The following is a 17,849-nucleotide window of genomic DNA, read 5'->3' on the forward strand; positions in this document are numbered from 1 at the left end:
AAATGGACAACAGATGCCAAGAGTGGGAACTAGCTGCTATTACCAGATGGCAAATATGAAAAGTAGCTTGTCTCTGTAGGGTTTTTATAAATCTTTCTTACAGAGAATGCTTTGGAAAGAATCTCATATTCTGTATCATATTAGTTCAACAAGATCCTCTAGAACAACATGCAGCAACTAAACCACAGAGAACTTCAGGACAATTAATCCAGGGGAAGCAGGATTTTTTATAAAGTAGAAGGAATGGCCACAAAATTATATAGTCAATATTTAATAGAAATCTGGTTTCTTTTCTCAAGGTACTTTGTATATTCCTTCAGTATGTATGTCATTTCCCCCATTTAATATTATAGTAAATGTAAACATTCTGGTAAATGCAAATAATCATATAAGACTTTTCTGAATACCTGGAAATAGATGTCTTTATGTTCTTACTCTTCAAACATATTCCAATTGAATCCCATCAAGCACAAATCAGTGTCTGTCAACATTCACCAACAAGTTAGTACATTTGTAAAAGTTTATTCAGGATTGCCAGCAATAATTCATATATGAATGTTAACATTGACTAAATTTGGCACATCTAATGTGACAAGAGGGTACTTGTTAATGGTTCAGCATCTTCTTGCAAAAGAGTGACAAGTGGAGTACCCCAAGGATCTGTCCTGGAGCCTGTGTTGTTCAACATATTTATAAATGATTTGGATGAGGGATTAGAGGGGATACTTATTAAATTTTCAGATGATACTAAACTGGGAGTGGTAGCAAACACAACTGAAGACAGCAACAGAATACAGGATGATCTTGATAGGCTCGAGAAGTGGGCTAAACTGAATAAAATGAGGTTCAATAGGGACAAATGTAAAGTTCTGCAGTTAGGTAGGAAAAACCAAATACACCAATATAAGATGGGGGAATCTTGGCAGTAGCATGTGCGAAAAGGATCTAGGAGTCTTAGTAGACCATACATTGAACATAAGTCAGCAGTGTGACTCAGTGGCTAAAAAGGCAAATGGGATTTTGGGCTGTATCAAATGGAGTATAGTGTCCAGATCATGGGAAGTGATGGTACCGCTTTACTCTGCTCTGGTTCGGCCTCACTTGGAGTACTGTGTTCGGCTTTGGGCACCACAGTTGAAGAGGGATGTTGACAAACTGGAACGTGTCCAGAGGAGGGCAACAAAGATGGTGAGGGGTTTGGAGACCAAGACATATGAAGAAAGGTTGGAGGAATTTGGTCTGTTTAGCATAGAAAGGAGACGACTGAGAGGGGATCTGATAACCATCTTCAAGTATTTAAAAGGGTGCCATATGGAGGATGGAGCAGAATTGTCCTCTCTTGCCCCAGAGGGACAGACCAGAACGAATGGGATGAAATTAATTCAAAAGAAATTCCATCTAACCATCCAGAAGAAGTTCCTGACAGTTAGAGTGGTTTCTTAATGGAACAGGCTTCCTCGGGAGGTGGTAGGTTCTCCATCTTTGGACATTTTAAAACAGAGGCTAGATAGCCATCTGATGGAGAGGCTGATTCTGTGAAGGCAAGGGGGTGGCAGGTTACTGTAGATGAGAGATTGGGATGTGAGTGTCCTGCATAGTGCAGGGGGTTGGTCTAGATGACCCATGAGGACCCTTCCAGCTCTGTTATTCTATGGTTCTATAAAAACATCACCAAACAATCTTGCCTGTCTGTCTGTCTGTCTGTCTGTCTGTCTGTCTTTCTTTCTTTCTTTCTTTCTTTCTTTCTTTCTTTCTTTCTTTCTTTCTTTCTTTCTTTCTTTCTTTCTTTCATTATGGGATTTATTTACAAGAGTGTGATATTACATGTTAGGTGAGGATATATTTTACAGATGCATGGTATACTTAATTTAGCTTCTATGAAATGCCTGAGATATATGGTATGTATTTAAAGATTCATAGATATGATTTATTCCCTACCTTCAAAGTTTCCTTCCTTCTTTTTCCTTCAAGTCAAACTGGAATTTACTAGTTCAAAAGCAACTAGTCATCAGGCCTTATATGAATCTAGGTTGTTGTGTCTGCTTTTCAATGAAAACTTGAAAAACCAAACAAAAATGCATGTCCAGAGCAGTGACATGGTTATATACATCCAAGCGAGTGCAGGAATGGGTCTAATACAAAGCATCATAAACTGATTAATAACCAGTTCTTCAGAGTATTATTAGCTGGGCTGATGGCTTCCTCTGACAATGGGCAGAGACAGACAGGCCCAATACAGACACCAAGGACTGAACTGTATTATTTAAAAATTCTCCCCTACATTTCCCATGTAAAAAGCATTCATGGTAACTAACAAAATAATATAACTTAAAACAGCAGTTAAAATAAATAACTTTCTGCATATCTTATACTCAGAAGTAGAGTCAGAGTCTGAGTCCCTTTATTGGCATAAATTACTCAGAAGTAGGTTCCCCTTTTGCTCGTTTGAGCTACATTCCAAGTAGTGCATTTGAATTTCAGTCTTGAAATAAAATATACCAAACAGTGACATAACTTGCAGAACCAGGAATATGACAGAAAGTGCAGCTTAAGGAAGGTTATTTGATCAGAGATGCTAAAAATGTTTTTATGATTTTGCAAAGATGGATCCAAAATGATATAAATAGCTATCCTAGGAGATGGCTGATGTGTTAACTTCAACATTCTAAACAGACTGAAATTGTCATCATTTTATCCTAGGCCTTGTGAAACATATTGCTTAACTAACTCTGATCATTTTCTTGGACAAGAGGTGAAACTGACACAAACTGCTATCAAACAAAACCACATCCATTGCTGTGGGTAAGAAAGGATGGCTCCAATTTTAAAGATCTTTTCTTGGTTGGATAAGCTATTGTCTTGATGTTTTTGTAGGAGGTACATCTGTTAACACAATTAAACAAATCTTGAGGAGACAGGAAATTGCATATATTTTAATATAGTTAGTAAATACATATCTTCTTATCCTGCTGATTGTTTTGTATAAATGGAAATAATCTGGTTTCAGACTTTAGTCGTTGCTCTTATTAGTGGGCTAAAATTAAAATCTAGGCCAGTTGAGTTGCCTTTATTTGATGCATATTTTTATCAAATTGGATATAAGCATTGCTTTCCTAAGTATTTCACCCTTTAACCAGCCCCCCCCATATCAGTTTTTGATGGATTATTGAGTTAAGTCGTTCTATAAATAGAAAATCTAGTTTACCACATGGCCATATTCATCTGGGGTGTGTGTATGTCACCATTTTCTTCTAAAACAATTTCCCCAAATCCATTTCCAGGCCTACTTTTTCCTACTCAGTTTTAAGGTAATGTGATTGGCTTGTCTGCTCATTCTCTAGAGTTTTCTTTCTTTCTTTCTTTCTTTCTTTCTTTCTTTCTTTCTTTCTTTCTTTCTTTCTTTCTTTCTTTCTTTCTTTCTTTCTTTCTTTCTCTGTCATTAATTGAGTTATGGTCCCTAACTGAAAGTTCTTTTAGCAGTGATAGGAAATAAAAATGCATCTGCCCCTGGTCTTCACTTCCAAGAAGTTTATAGTGGTTTAGTGAACAGCAGGCAACACTCTGCCTGAGGAACTTCTAAAGAACATTTGCTAGATCAAAAAGGAAAAGAGGTAATCTGACTCTGGAACTCAGTTGTCTGATCTAGAGATCTATAAAACTAGATTAAATCATGGGTGGCCTAACTTAAAAAGAGTGCTTCACAAGTCAAGTCCAAAGCACCAGATATTACTTTTCTAGTGTGACCTACAATATCGATGTGCCTGTAGGTGGTTTTATATTTAGTTTGCTGAAGGGAGCACAGCAGGAAAGAGACAGGCCAGGTAATCATATCTACTGCCCGTGTCTTCAGCCTGTACTGTTTACATCACTAGTGTCACAGTGTGGCCACCCGTGACAGATTCCGGTCTTCTGAAGAATTATGAGATAAACCCCATTCCAAGGTTTTGCATTATGTGTTGCATCTGAGAGAAAAGTCTGTGAGATGGTGCCTTTTATTGAGCCAACTAGGCCTTTTGGTTTAACAGATCTCTTCATAAGTCAAAACCAAATGGTATCAGAATAAGAGGCATATGAGAAGACAAAGCCAATTTACAAGCCACTAGAACTATTGGATTATTACTTAGAATGGGCCATCCACCAGTTTGGAAAAAATGTGTATATTTGATAATAGGCTTTGTCAAATATAAATGTTCTTGTTGAGTCATTTGTACTTTCACTTTGTAAACAGGCCGTGCATATTTAGTAAAGTTGCTTGAATGCTGAAGGTTTCCTGTTCCCTTGACTTTAAACTGGGAAGATAGTGTAGTATAGTAGCTAACATGAGACCTCATTCTGGGTTCAAATCCAAACTCTGCTATGAAGCTCATTTGTTGCCATAACATGGCACACAGGGAAACTGCAAAGGGGGAGATGCCCAGAGTTCCTTGGAAGAAGGGTGAGATAAAAATGTACTGCTCTGGCTTTGCTTCTTTCCTACCCCTTATACCTGGAATTGCCTCCCAGAACCCTTGTGTGATAGTACCTCTCTCACTAGTTTTCCAAATCTACCCTCCCTGTGAAAAGCTCAAGCTTCTAGTGAAATGAAGCCCAAGTACATTTTGCTGAAATGGACACGTATTTTGAATCCCCGTTTCTTCTCTCACTTTCCCTTCTGACCGTTTTCTTGTGCTCTGTAAAACCCCATGCACATTCATGGAGCTAGATGAAAGAAATTCAACTAAATAATATAAAGACATTGACCCTGAGTATGGATATTAATTCCTACAATATTTGTTCTTATTTCCTGTAAGAAAATAGACTGGATGGGAGATGCACACAAAATCTTCCAGGCCTAGTTATTAAAAGGTAACTTAGTCCAGCAAGCACCCTGATTAAAACAATTCAATGGCCATACAGAGACCTCTATATATGTGCCTGTGCCAAGGAAGCTCTATATGGTGGTCAAACAAGTGAGAATTACTTACTGAAGGAGCAAGCCTCTCCCAGGTAAATAAATAGATAAATCAGCACCATAGATTTCTGTCCATGACTGGTGCTGGTACAGAGACTCCATAAAATTGGTTATTTTAGAAATGAGTCTCACATCTGATGGCAGCTTAGTGCCTCTGCATGGAAGCCTTTCCATGTGGCTTCTATAAGCTTAAAGATAGACAAATTGCACAGTGGGCTAGAATCTGTGAGTGCAAGGTGCTCGTGGAGACTCCTACAAGCAGTTCCCCTGACCTCTGAACTTCAAATGGTGGGAGGTCAGGGTGCCCCCACAGAATAATACATGACACAGGGCCTAGAAATGTGGAAGGGAAACTGGGCAGAATAGTACACAATCCAGGAATCTGTGGCAAGGAGGGGGGAACTTATGCAACATTTCCCCTTCCCTTTTCCATTAGCAGAAGAAACTTGACAGAGTTCATTAACAGAACAGGGGAAATAGCAATGTCCTTCAGTTTGCCTCCTCAATGTAGGAGTTCTGCCTTCAGTTCTGCCTCCTCAATCAAGAGTGGTCTCCTGAGCTCCATCCTCCTATTTTCAGGAGTGACAAGATATCCTGGGGAAAACATGGGATTTGTTGCATTCAATTCATTATCTCCCAAAAGTTCATAAGTGATTCAAACATCTACCTTCCTTGAATCTGTTTTAAAAACCTTCACTTATGTTTACGAGGGTTGTGCATGGGAATTTTGTTTGTTTCTTTCATTTTTGTTCTTAATTCCAAAAGGGACTGTTTCATTATTGGGTTGTTTTATATGGTTTCCTTTTGTCATTATTTCTTTATTGCTGTTTTATTTTCAAAATTCAATATCATTATTATTTTCCGGTGGTTTCAATGGAAGACTCTCCCATTGTCTTGAGCCTATACTTTCATCCAAATTGGACAAAGTTCAAAGTGATTGTAACACTCCCACAGGACAGCCACACTTCCAAATTTCAAACAGTTAGTATAAAGAATTCCTCTGAGGCAACGAAAGGTGCCCATGTTTAACACTGAAGTCTGTGGGAAAACTGATAGGAAAGATTCCAAACACACTGTAACACAGACAGCAGCATGCTGTGAGGGAATTTGGCACTGCAACCACATAGCCTGAAGATCAATAGCAGGAGGATGAGGCAGTCGGACAGGCTAGCCCCCCCCCCAAATACCTTGTTTGCTTTCAGTGACCCCAAAGCCCTTCAACAAAATCAAAACTGTGTCTTTGTTTTGACTGAATAAGTATTTTATTATTATTCAGGAGCTATGCTTTTTGGTGGAGTATTTAAACATACTTCAATGAATAGCAACATTTTATGTTTCTCTGTAGTATAATGAAGCTGTCAAGCAAACAAAGGGGGGAGAAATTGATATATCAGATACAATTTAAAGCCTTATTTTTATTCTACCATCATATAGCGTTTGACAAAATATCACTTCCAATTCTGCTTGGGCTATGTGCTTCTTATTGTTACCCTTTAGTAAGTGAAAGGCATTGGGACATCTCAAACAGGGATTAAGCCAGACTTTGCTATACATAATAAATTGTAAGTGCTTATTGGTATACCTATTTGACTTGAAATAAAGTTATGGTGTGTTTTTTTTAACAAATGTGGATCTGCTTTAAAAATGTTAAGCCTAAATGATAGCCTCATAAACAGAATAAAATTATTCAATGATATCAAATAAGGACCATATGAGACCCTGACCAAATGCATTTGGCTGAATGGCTTTCCTCACAGGTAAAGTATACACATTATATAATATCCAGTAGCTCTAGACATAGAACAAATCAGTAATAATTTTGAAAGATTGGACCTGAGAAATTGTTTGAAATGATTGATTGTGACTCAATGCCGAGATAAAATATATAGGCCTCTTCTCAAATAACCACCTGCCCAGGTTGACTAAATGTATAGTACACTCTTTCTCAATTTTTTTTTTTACCATTGAGAACCTCCTGAAACATTCTTCAGGCTTCAAGAAACCCCAGAAGTGGTGTGATGGTGCAGAATATGGTTGGGAAGCATACCTGTGTACATGCCCACCCAAGGCCACTCCCCTTCCCACCCCCTCCAGACCCATCATTGTCCATTTGACAAAATATGTTCATATCAACCAATATATGTCCAACAAATTTTAAAAATATATATATAAATTAATTAGCTCTTATCCATTCAGGAAACCATTCCAGGGCTGTCAAGAAAACCCAGGATTGCACAAAATCCTGGTTGAGAAAGCCTGGTATAGTAGGATGGTCATAGAGTCATAGATTTGGAAGGGATATCCAGAGTCATGTAGTCCAACCCCCTGCACAATGCAGGAACTCACAACTACCTGCCCACCCACTCACAATCTGCCTAAGTTAATAAAATCAGCATTTCTGTCAGATGACTATCTAGACTCTGCTTAAAAACTTCCAAAGGCGAACTCGCCACCTCCTGAGGAAGCCTGTCCCACTGAGGAACTGCTCTAACTGTCAGGAACTTCTTCCAGATGTTTAGATGAAAATTCTGGAATTAATTTTAACCCTGTGTCCTGATTCTGTCTTCTGGTGTGTTTGCTACCCCTCTCAGTTTAGTATTATCTGTAAATTTAATAACCCCCCCCCCCATTCCTTCATCCAAATCATTTACAGGATTATCTTGACAGGCTGGAAAACTGGGCTAAAATGAATAAAATGAATTTTAATAGTGAAAAATGTAAAGTTCTGCATCTAGGTAGGAAAAATCAAATGCATCACTATAGGATGGTGAGACTTGTCTTGGCAGTAGTACATGTGAAACGGATCTGAGGGTCTTAGTAGACCATACTCTGAACATGAGTCAGCAGTGTGAACACAAGCTATAATGTACATTTGTGCTCATACCACATTTGTTCTCAATCCATTGTACCTTCCTTTTAAGGTCCAGAAATATTAATTCTCAAATGGAGAATGGAGCCAATAGTTCATAGTGGTGTGGTACTGCATGCCACTATACAATAGTAGCTTCATACTCCACTTCCTTAAAAAGCTTGATCTAGGTCTGGAGCCATACTCTGCCCAGGAGGGGGTCGACCCAGCATCAGTGTCATGTGGAAGTAGGGATTAGCCCCGCTTCCATATGATCTTTTCAACCTGTGCCAGATTGGCCTGAGAGGAGGACCAGTGGGAACGAGGCTGTCAATATCAAGTATTTGGGAATTAGAGATGCTCATAAAAATGTGAGTAGCTACAGGTTGAAAATGGGTTGCATTTTGTTTTACTTCAGTTACTCTTTTCTTGTGGATGTCCCTTGGGCCAGCCCCCCCCCCCCAAGTATTTGCTTTTTATTGTAACCCAGGAATATTCACAAATTTGGACTGCTTAAAGGGGGTTGTTTTCTCTCACCACAGCTTTGGCATTTGTAAAATATGTCCTGGCATGTGATTAAGTCAAGCAGGTGAAGCAGCATAGCTTTTTGAGATCTTATCTGGCACAGCTCCACAATCTCTGGCATATGCAGTCATGTTCTCCCATGTTTCAGCTGCACCCATTATAGTTTGGTTGAGCCTTTGACAAATTACAGAAAGGCTCTCTCCTAGTTTGGCCCTCATTGTCTATCTAGAGAGCAGCTGCCACACAGCATTTGAATTGAAAATGGCAAGTGGAAACTAAGCAGGCAATGAACTGTTGCTACATCTGCTTGTTTGTTGACTAACCAAATTAAATTAGTCTACTTCTGCTCACGTCTGAACCAAATTGCATTTGTAATTCCCCTAAAAGATTACAAACATTTGAACTTGCATCCCATATGAATTACAATTATGCAGCCTGCAGTCCTCTGTTCCTTAAAAAAGGCTAAGTCCAGGATCCCCAGTTGTTCATGCTGATTTCTGAGTTTTATTCTCTTTCTGTATTCACACATTAATAAACAAAAATAAATTCTTTGTTTATTTTTTAAATATCTCATTGCATAGTAAACTTAATTGGCTGACTCAGATAATGGTTTGTTTTAAAAATGGAAATGAAGTTAATTGCTGAATAATCAGTTGATGAAAACATCGAAGAGCAGTTCAGGACTTATGTAATCAACATTCTTTTCCAGTCATTTACTATGTAAATATATGGCAGGAGACATATGTTTGAATAGGCCTAAGGTGGAGATGGACTTCTGAGTTCTGACCCAGGAAAATGTAAGCCTTAAGGTGACACAGTACTCCAGGACAGGGCAGAAATCTTTTCTGAAGCAGGGTCACTCTGCACAAGAAGTGACAGAAACTCACAGGCCATCCTAAGCACAGCTGCAACCTTCTCAATGCATTGATTTCCACATTGTTTAGATATTAAGAGCGTTCTGTGTTAGGCACACACTTTTGGTTTAGTAAACCTGGGAGAGAAAAAAAACCTTGAAAAATATCCTTACCAGTATCGGTATTTTCTACACTGAAAACAGATTCTGAAATCTTTATTCAGGACCAAAAATACTTTCTGCTTTATTATACCCTGTGGGACCATTCAAGCCAATGGCAAATCTCACCTGATTCTCTTCAGTGGCTTTGTAGGGCAAGGTTTGAAGTAGAAGCAACAAATTTGCAGCATAGCTTCTGGAGCCTCCCCTCAAAATAACTCCCAGGGGGTCCAATTCTATGGACACCCATAGAAGGTACCCCCATCTTCCATTGTTTGCAATGGGATGAAATAGCTCGGGAGCAGTACAAGCCCAGCAGAATGACCTTGACCGTTTCTGCACCAGGAATTTGCCCCGAATCACCACTTGTCTGGTTATGGGGCTAATGCCCATTTCCACATGATGTCAGTGCTGGTCCAGGGCCATCCCAGGCCTGGCCTGACTGAGGCCCTCATTTGCCCTGTGGCAAGGGAACACAAAACTGTGTTCCCTTTTTTGCCCTGGTCATCAATAGAGCCTATATTGGGCCTGGGCCATCCTAACCCAGTTCCTCCCCACCTACACTCCAGAAAGACAAAAGAAATGCTCCAGGTGACTCTGCTGCTCTGTGCAGTGCAGTGGAGTCACCTGGGACATTTTTTTTTAAGAATATGGTATTGCATTGTTACACAATACCACATTGTTATTTATTTTTTTAAGGCTCACATTCCCCTGCAGCATGGTGGAGCCTTGCCATCCCGGCTTTTGTGGGAGCACATATTCAAGGGAGATGGGGTGTAGCAGGCCAAATGCTTCCCCATACAGAGCCGGGAGGAGGTGGGGCAACCTGCCCAGAGCCCAAAAATGGGTGGTGGCACAGTGCAATGCCTCCCATGCGATAAAGGTCCTTGAGAATCTGTGCAGTGAAAGTGAAGAGGGGGAATTTTTGCAACAGGAGCAGTGCAAGGTGCCTAGCAGAATCAGTGCTGCTGAGGTGGCCTTGCAAAAATGCCCCCCCCCTTTCACTGTAGAGATTCTCAGGGACATTATCTACTGCTGCGTAGCTATTTCCCCTGTTGGACACAACAGAAGATAGGAGCACCTTCTTGGGATGATTATAAGATGGATCTGCTGGTTCAATCTTTTTGTAACTTGGCTATTCTTTTGAGAAAAGGTTCCAGCAGCTGCATAGCAGATTTGGTGCCTTGACCTCAAATCCCACCCCCATCAGACCACTGAAAAGACTCAGGCTACGTTTGCTATTGACATTAATGCCCCCATTAATGGAGTTGAAAATATTTGATGTTCCCAAATATTGTCAATCTGAATACTAGTACTGGTAATCAGGAATATAAGCAAATACCAGTTTTGGGGGTCCAATATACCCAAACATGAAAAATGCCATTTCCCCCTCTTGCATATGCCTAGTCTGTACCATTTCAGGAAGCAGGAATGGGTGCTGTTTTTGAAACCAGTATGGCAGAAAGTCTTTCCCCTGCTCTCGTAGTTATCTTCAAGCAATGCACAAACCTCCATTTTCTAAGAGAAGAAAGAGAACAAATAAGTTATATAGTTGCTTAGTAACCATAAAGCATATCTTCACCCCCCCCCCGCGCCACTAAATGTAACGGCGAGAACAACTGGACAAAAGAACTGTTCTACTAATAATATGTACTTGAAGAGCTACTTGTTTTGTAGTAGCTCGGTTATAAATGTGATGATAAAATAATACAGGAAAAATTTGTGAAGACAAAAGGTAGCACAGCGTGATGTGAAATTATGACTTAAGTCTGAACTCTAATTAAAATTTAGAGAATACAGGAAAACAATTACAATTCTGTGGTATATTCTTGAATCTTATGAATCATTACCTTGTACTCTGTTAAGGTTGCACTGTTTTAATTATGATTTCAGTGATTAAAGCTTTAGATGGCAGAGTTTAGTTAGGAAAGCATATGTGTTTGTTTCGCCCCCAAGATGTTTAGATAACTTTACTAATTATACTATCCTTTAGGCATGTAGTGAGCCAGCAATGAGGACTTGAAAGGATTTCTAGCCTAGAAAAAGTAACTCAATCAATATGCCTATCCAAAATGTTTGTTATTTCACAGGAAAAGGATAGTGAGCTGAGGGGTGATATCTGCTACTCAGATCTTTACCGTTGCCACCATTTATGTTGTAGAACGTGAAATTCTGAGGATAGAGAACAAGTGTCAGGAATTGCTTTTACTTTCCAGATTTAGAAACCAATACCCTTCATTTGATCAAAATGTGGAATGTAAAAAAAGTGAAATGCTCACCATATGCAGATGCCATATTTTTGGCATTTTGCACGACATCCAGCATCCAAGCAGCAAACTGGCAGCTACCATCTCCATTTTAAAGTGATAGTTGGAGAATCTCAAAAAGTGGATTCCCCCAACTATTTAGCACAAGCGAGAGGAGAGTACCCAGCAAGCCACGCACCAAGGAAATGTGCAGAGCTGAAGTAGCGCTATATCCACCTTCAGTGCCTGCCCTCGCACCTGCCTCCCTCTCCCTTCTCCCGGGAAAGGAGACTTTTTTTTAAAGCAAACTGCCTGGAGCAATGAATACACATTACATCACCCAGGCAAAGCAAAAAAAAAAAAAAAAAAAAAAAAGAATCCCCAACAATTAACACAAAAAAGATATAAACAGAGCATCCTTTTACACTCTGTCCTCACAAAGTCCTGCCCTGAGCAGATCAGACTGGTCCAACCTGACAGCCGACACGCCCATGTATCAAGAGGAGGTCGCCCAGATGCTTGGATAATACTAGACAGAACCACAGGCAGCCCCAGACATCCCAACCACAAGTGAATCGGCCATGCAACCCCAAAAGCTTGCGAGGGGTGAGTTTGCAACAATTAGGCACAGAGGGAACTGTCAACAAACATATGTGCTTGCCAGCCCTGCAAGAGTTAAAGAAGGAAAAGCTGGTAGGAATGACAGAGAGAGAGACAGACAGACAGACAGACTGCTAATTGAATTGTAGCTGCAGTTGGAAGCATCTTGCATTCCCTGTGGGTTGTTTGGGCTTGGAGCATGGGGGAGGGGAATTGGACGTGGAAGCTCTCACCTCCAGATAAGCAGATACAAAGCAACTGTTTCCCCAGAGCACAATCCAGCTCCCCAACCCCCTCGGCAAGATGATCTTCCCTAGCCATCTCACCTCCCTCAGCCCTCTCCCCTTCTGCCTTCCATGGATGACATGGCCTTGTTCAAGCCCCCCTTGTCTGACTTCTGAAAAAATTCAAGGGCTTTTTAAAAAGAGGCAAGACATTTTACTTAAAAATATATTAGCTTGCATTGCGGGCCCGTGAAAACAGGGAGAATGGTGATTGGCTGCCTGGCTTGATTAATAGACAGAGAAGAGTCAGGAGTACAGTGCGTTCCTCTCTTCCGCCATTTCAAGCCAGCATGCAGAGCGATTAGAAGCATGAGAAGGTGGCAGAGGGAAGGGAGAGAGCCGGGAGGTGATGAATGGCTGGAGGCACATTCTATTGGAGGCACACACTATTTTTTTCGATGTGCCGAAATGCCCTCAGTATCACTTTTATTCTGTTCAAGAAGGGAAAGACATTTTTGAATACCAGAAATGGACATCTGTAGTGATTTGTATTCATTTCACTAATTATCTGTTTTGCTCCTCCTTTTGCACTTATATAAGAATTCATTTAAGGGCTGTTTGAAAATGGCACAGTGATTTTCATTACAGAAATTTAAGCATCCTGGCTTTTAAAAAAAAAAGAATTTTGTGTGTGGAAATGAACACTGACATTTCAAATGCCAAAAGGCCATTAGTGATATTTATTTAAACTCCCATTTTATCCTCATGGATAGAATCGCACTTGGGTATAGGCAACACCTGAGAATTTGAAAGGACTGATTGAAAATGAATATCATATGATTATGTCAGAGGTTAGCAGGGACAACACCAGACCCACTCCTTTTTGTACCTCAAAGTGTCAATCCCAGCATCCAGTAGTCCCAGTGGGGACATTGGCACACCCTGCAAAGATCATCAAGCCAGCTGGCTGATCAATGAGAGCTGGTCCCTTAGCAGCCAGCACTGTGACCGTCTGTTGTCTAGCGGCTCCACTAAGGTAAGATGAAAAAGGGGAACAGCAGCAGAGAAGTTGCTCTGAGGCAGCTTTTGGTTTCTCAGAGCCTTGCTGCCACAGGGCTTCTCCACACAGGGAGGCCCTGGGATATGCTACAGGTCTGATTAAAGGTAAAGGTATCCCCTGTGCAAGCACCGACTCATGTCTGACCCTTGGGGTGATGCCCTCCAGCGTTTTCATGGCAGACTCAATACAGGGTGGCCTTGCCAGTGCCTTCCCCAGTCATTACCATTTTATCCACCATCAAGCTGGGTACTCATTTTACTGATCTCGGAAGGATGGAAGGCTGTCAACCTTGAGCCGGCTGCTGGGATCGAACTCCCAACCTCATGGGCAACAGCTCCAGACAGCATTTCTGCCGCTTACCACTCTGCACCACAAGAGGCTCTACAGGTCTGATTACGGCCTTTAAAAGTTTGAGTGAACTGGTCAAGAAGGATGTACCAGTTTTGACGCCCAGATCAAAGTGAGTTGAGATAATGGAGAAGAGGTGAAACAGGGTGGTCTCAATTCCCAGCCCTTTCTATTTGACACTAAATAGCAAAACTAGACTCTGTTGACACATGACAGTTGTGGCCCAAGATCTCACAGATATGAACAAGTATGCGGCTCGATAGTATTAGGATTCAGGGGGCATTTCTACTTTGCTTGAGTTCTGTGAGTTTTTTATTTTTATAATGTACTTGTGATGAAGGGGACTATAGGTATTTTTTGTTTTGTTTTGACTTCAGGGAAAGAGTAACTGTGAAGAGTAACTTGCTAGAAAGGCCAGGTACCATCACCTGTGTGAAGAACCATCTCCAGAATTAGTTAAACTTCTGCATCTGAACAGAAATGTTTAATACTTAGAAAGGAGAGGATGGGCAGGGAGGGCTGGGCACCTGACTGTGTGTGCATGAACACACTAAGCTTCTGATGAGGCCTAGAGTTCTCCTGGAATTACAACTGCATTCCAGTCTACAGAGACCAGTTTCCCTTGAGAAAACTGCAGATTTGGATGGTGGATGGTGGATCTAATGGAACCAAATCCCTGCAGAGTTCCCTCCCCTCCCCAAATTCCACTCTCCCCAAACTGTCCCAAAACTCCTGACTCAGAGTTTGCAACTATAATGCATACATGTTCCTAGTGGAACATATTTACAAGAATGTGTGTGGTCTCAAATTACATGTCCATTTCTTATTTGGCCTTCCCTTTTGTTAATTTGATGGGCAAGTATCTAATTCCCTTGGGAGTAGCTAGTCATAGAATGGCCAGCCCTGATCTGGAAGATTCTTAGTGATTTGGAGAGGAAAATATGTGAAGGGATTTCACTTGGAACCTGTGGTATACTACAGAGCATGCCTTCTTTAGCTGCCATTTGCTCCAGTGGCACTGATCTCTATGATCTGATCAGCTGGAATTTTGGGAGAACTGTGGGCCCCACCTGGAAACTGACAACTGTAGGCAGTCACATCAATATGAAGAAAGGGAACTCTTCTACCTATGGCTAATTCATCGGTCAATCCTGCAATAAACCTTTAACTTGGATTCACCCTGGTGCTTGAATACATGTGAGTCAAGGGATTTAAAAAATGTTCATATGATAATTTCACTCACTCTTTTCAGAGATTAGGCAGTTTAATGGAAATCAGTTGAGTTCATGTGCTATATAAATTGCGGCTGAATTTTATTATAATGGAGCACCAAATAAAAAAAGTATTGCAGTTATTAATCTTATGAAAGACAAGCAGGTTTTCTGGCACAAAATGCACCATTTGCTCATCTGGGAAGCAGTAAATAATTCTGAGGGCTCTAAAGTTGCTTCTAATGGTTTAATTTTACTGTAATTAGAATAATTGATGTCAAGGTGCACCTGGCCTGACTAATGATAGAATTCTCACCGGCTGAAATATGGCTTGTCCTCTTATGATGGAGGTGTCCGCAAGTAAGGAAGGGAGCCTTTAATCCCCATTCATGATATGGTTCTGCAAAGCATATTTACTTTTGCCTTAACTTTCTGTACGTCTTCAGATATGTAAGCTGGCAGATGTTTTGTAAGAGTTAATTAGTATTGATTTAACCTGTGGTATTTATCACTTTCAATTTAAATGAAATGTGCAGCAGAATGTGCTTAGCAGATTTTGTTCAAAATGCTGCGCTATTAATTAGTAGTGTAAGCCCTCTTTATTATAAAATAACATCCTGCTCTCCAAGTTGAACTGAAAAAGATCACACTAACGTTCTGTGTAATAACATCTAACATTTTTTTGCATTAGATCAATTAGCATATCAATTTTCTTTCTGTGTATTTTATTACCAGAACATGAAATAAGGCTACCATATCTGTGTACAGCATGGAATGGAGAATATGCTCTATAATTGAAAGAGACCTCATTTACATTTTCAATCCAAAAACATATAGAATAGCAGACTGCCTTCCATCCAAAGGAAAATGACCACAGTGCTGGTTTCTGTATCACATTCAAGAAAGGGTCTCTATCTGAATATAGATTTTCTATTTCATTTGAAAACATAAATTGGATGAAACGGTGGGTTAGTGAAACTACTATGAATGCAACTTTCTTGCTAGGGATCCTATCAACTCTACAAAAAGGGTCACTGCTACAAAAAGGGTAACACAGCTGAACCTTGGGAAAGCTGAATAGTAAATAAAAGCTGGCTCTATTCTAAATGCCTTGAATTGGCTAGCCCCAAATATACATTACAGACATCCTCCCATCTCCTTCATGCCTCTTAGGGGGTTGCAAAACTCTCAACCTGAGCATCTTCTAGAAGCAGTGGGCTAGCTCCTTCTCACACGACAATGCTGCAGTCTTTTGACCTATGCAAAACAGACACACATGCCAACTTTTACATGACTTTTTTCCTACATAGGAATTATGTCCAAAGATGGAAACTGTCACGTGTGAAACTTTCTGTGTGGAACAATGCTCTCCCCTCTGCTGTTCTTCAAGGAAGATTTTCAAAAAGGCCCTACTCTAAAAGAATATGTCCCTGTAATTCTGGCTGCATTGAAACCATCCTACATGTGTTATTCAATTATCTGTTCTACACCATTATTAGGGGGCATTTCATCAACCCACTCTTTTCTAAACAATTACTTGATGATGACATTAAGATCATTTTCCTATTAGGAAACAAAAACTTTCAAGTTATTGATTCAGTTGCCAAGTTTGTACAGCTGGCTTTGAGGTCCCGTAACTGCAGAAAAATTATGTTTTATAATGTATTTTTTTCTGCCATCTTTTTTGGTGTGCCAATAAAGGTCTTCTGATTCTGATTCTGAACAAGTCTCTTCTGAATTCCCAGCAATATAAACTACAAGTAGGGATCTGCAAGAAAGGGAGTAGCCAAGCCAAAGTCAACCCCCCTCCCCCAGCTATCTTCCATTGTTTACTATGGGGCATGGGGTGGGATTCCATGCTTCTTCCAGGGTAAAAAATAGCCAGACACAAAAATAGCCAGACAAAGCAACTCCTATCCAAAAGTCTCTCAAACTAGACAGAATCAGCACATGCAAAGGACCAGTGCAGAACCAGAGAATTCTGGCAGAATTGAGAAACAATGTGGCACATTTAAATATATTAGTGTAAAACCTGAGATTCCAAGCCAATGCCAAACCAGGGATTCTTCAAGCCAAATCACATAGGACCACCATGCAAGCCCAACAAATGTAAAACCAGAGAATCTGAGCCAAGGTATGTTAAACCCATGAATTCACCATAAAAAACCCTGATACGAAGCAACTCACACAAAGAATACAATGTAGAAAGAGCAACAAAACCAATTTTAAGGGACAGAATCAAAGTGAAACCATCCTGACAAGTGAATACCAGGCCCCAGGAAGACACATACGCACCAGAAAAATAAAGAGGATCCTTCAAGGGCTGGCTCCAAATATTTCCAGTTAATCCCAAATACTTCTGGGATTTTTCAAGATCTATTTCTCAGTATCCCAGAAAACCCAGGATACTATCTGAAGACCTGAATACTTCAGTAAAATGCTTATAAGGGTTTTTTTTGTATATATATATAGGATAGTATGTGTATGTGAGGAGGTTATTTGCACTGAATAGCCCTTCCCAATGCAGGCCCATGTATGCACTGTTCATGGACATTTTTGCTCCTTGTGACAAGACTAAAGAGTTTCAGACCTGCTAAGATTTGTTTTGCTTCAGTGATTGATCTGCACATTGTATACAGATGTCAATCAAATAACAATAATAACCATCCTATTTTAGCTAGATTATAAGCACCAGAACAAAAAGTTAATAGCACAGCAGCTACCATACAGAAAATACAAAAATAATTGCAATGTATTATATATCCCATAATTAGAGAAGGAGAATGGGAGAGAAGCTCTTGTGCTAGATTAGATTCACATTGTA

At 40.2% G+C, this 17,849-nt stretch overlaps 1 long non-coding RNA gene across 1 annotated transcript in view; it reads right to left on the reverse strand.

Moving 5' to 3' along the window:
* Positions 1–407: 407 nt before the first annotated feature.
* LOC143841772 (uncharacterized) overlaps positions 408–17,849 on the reverse strand; it is a 67,475-nt gene continuing 50,033 nt past the window's right edge. Inside the window, exons 3-4 of the long non-coding RNA XR_013232809.1 lie at positions 10,751–10,854; positions 408–481 (exon numbers count right to left, since the gene is read on the reverse strand). This is a non-coding gene — a long non-coding RNA (uncharacterized LOC143841772). The remainder of the gene's footprint in view (positions 482–10,750; positions 10,855–17,849) is intronic.

This window comes from Paroedura picta, chromosome 7 (genome assembly GCF_049243985.1).
Source record: "Paroedura picta isolate Pp20150507F chromosome 7, Ppicta_v3.0, whole genome shotgun sequence".
NCBI classification, from domain to species: Eukaryota; Metazoa; Chordata; class Lepidosauria; order Squamata; family Gekkonidae; genus Paroedura; species Paroedura picta.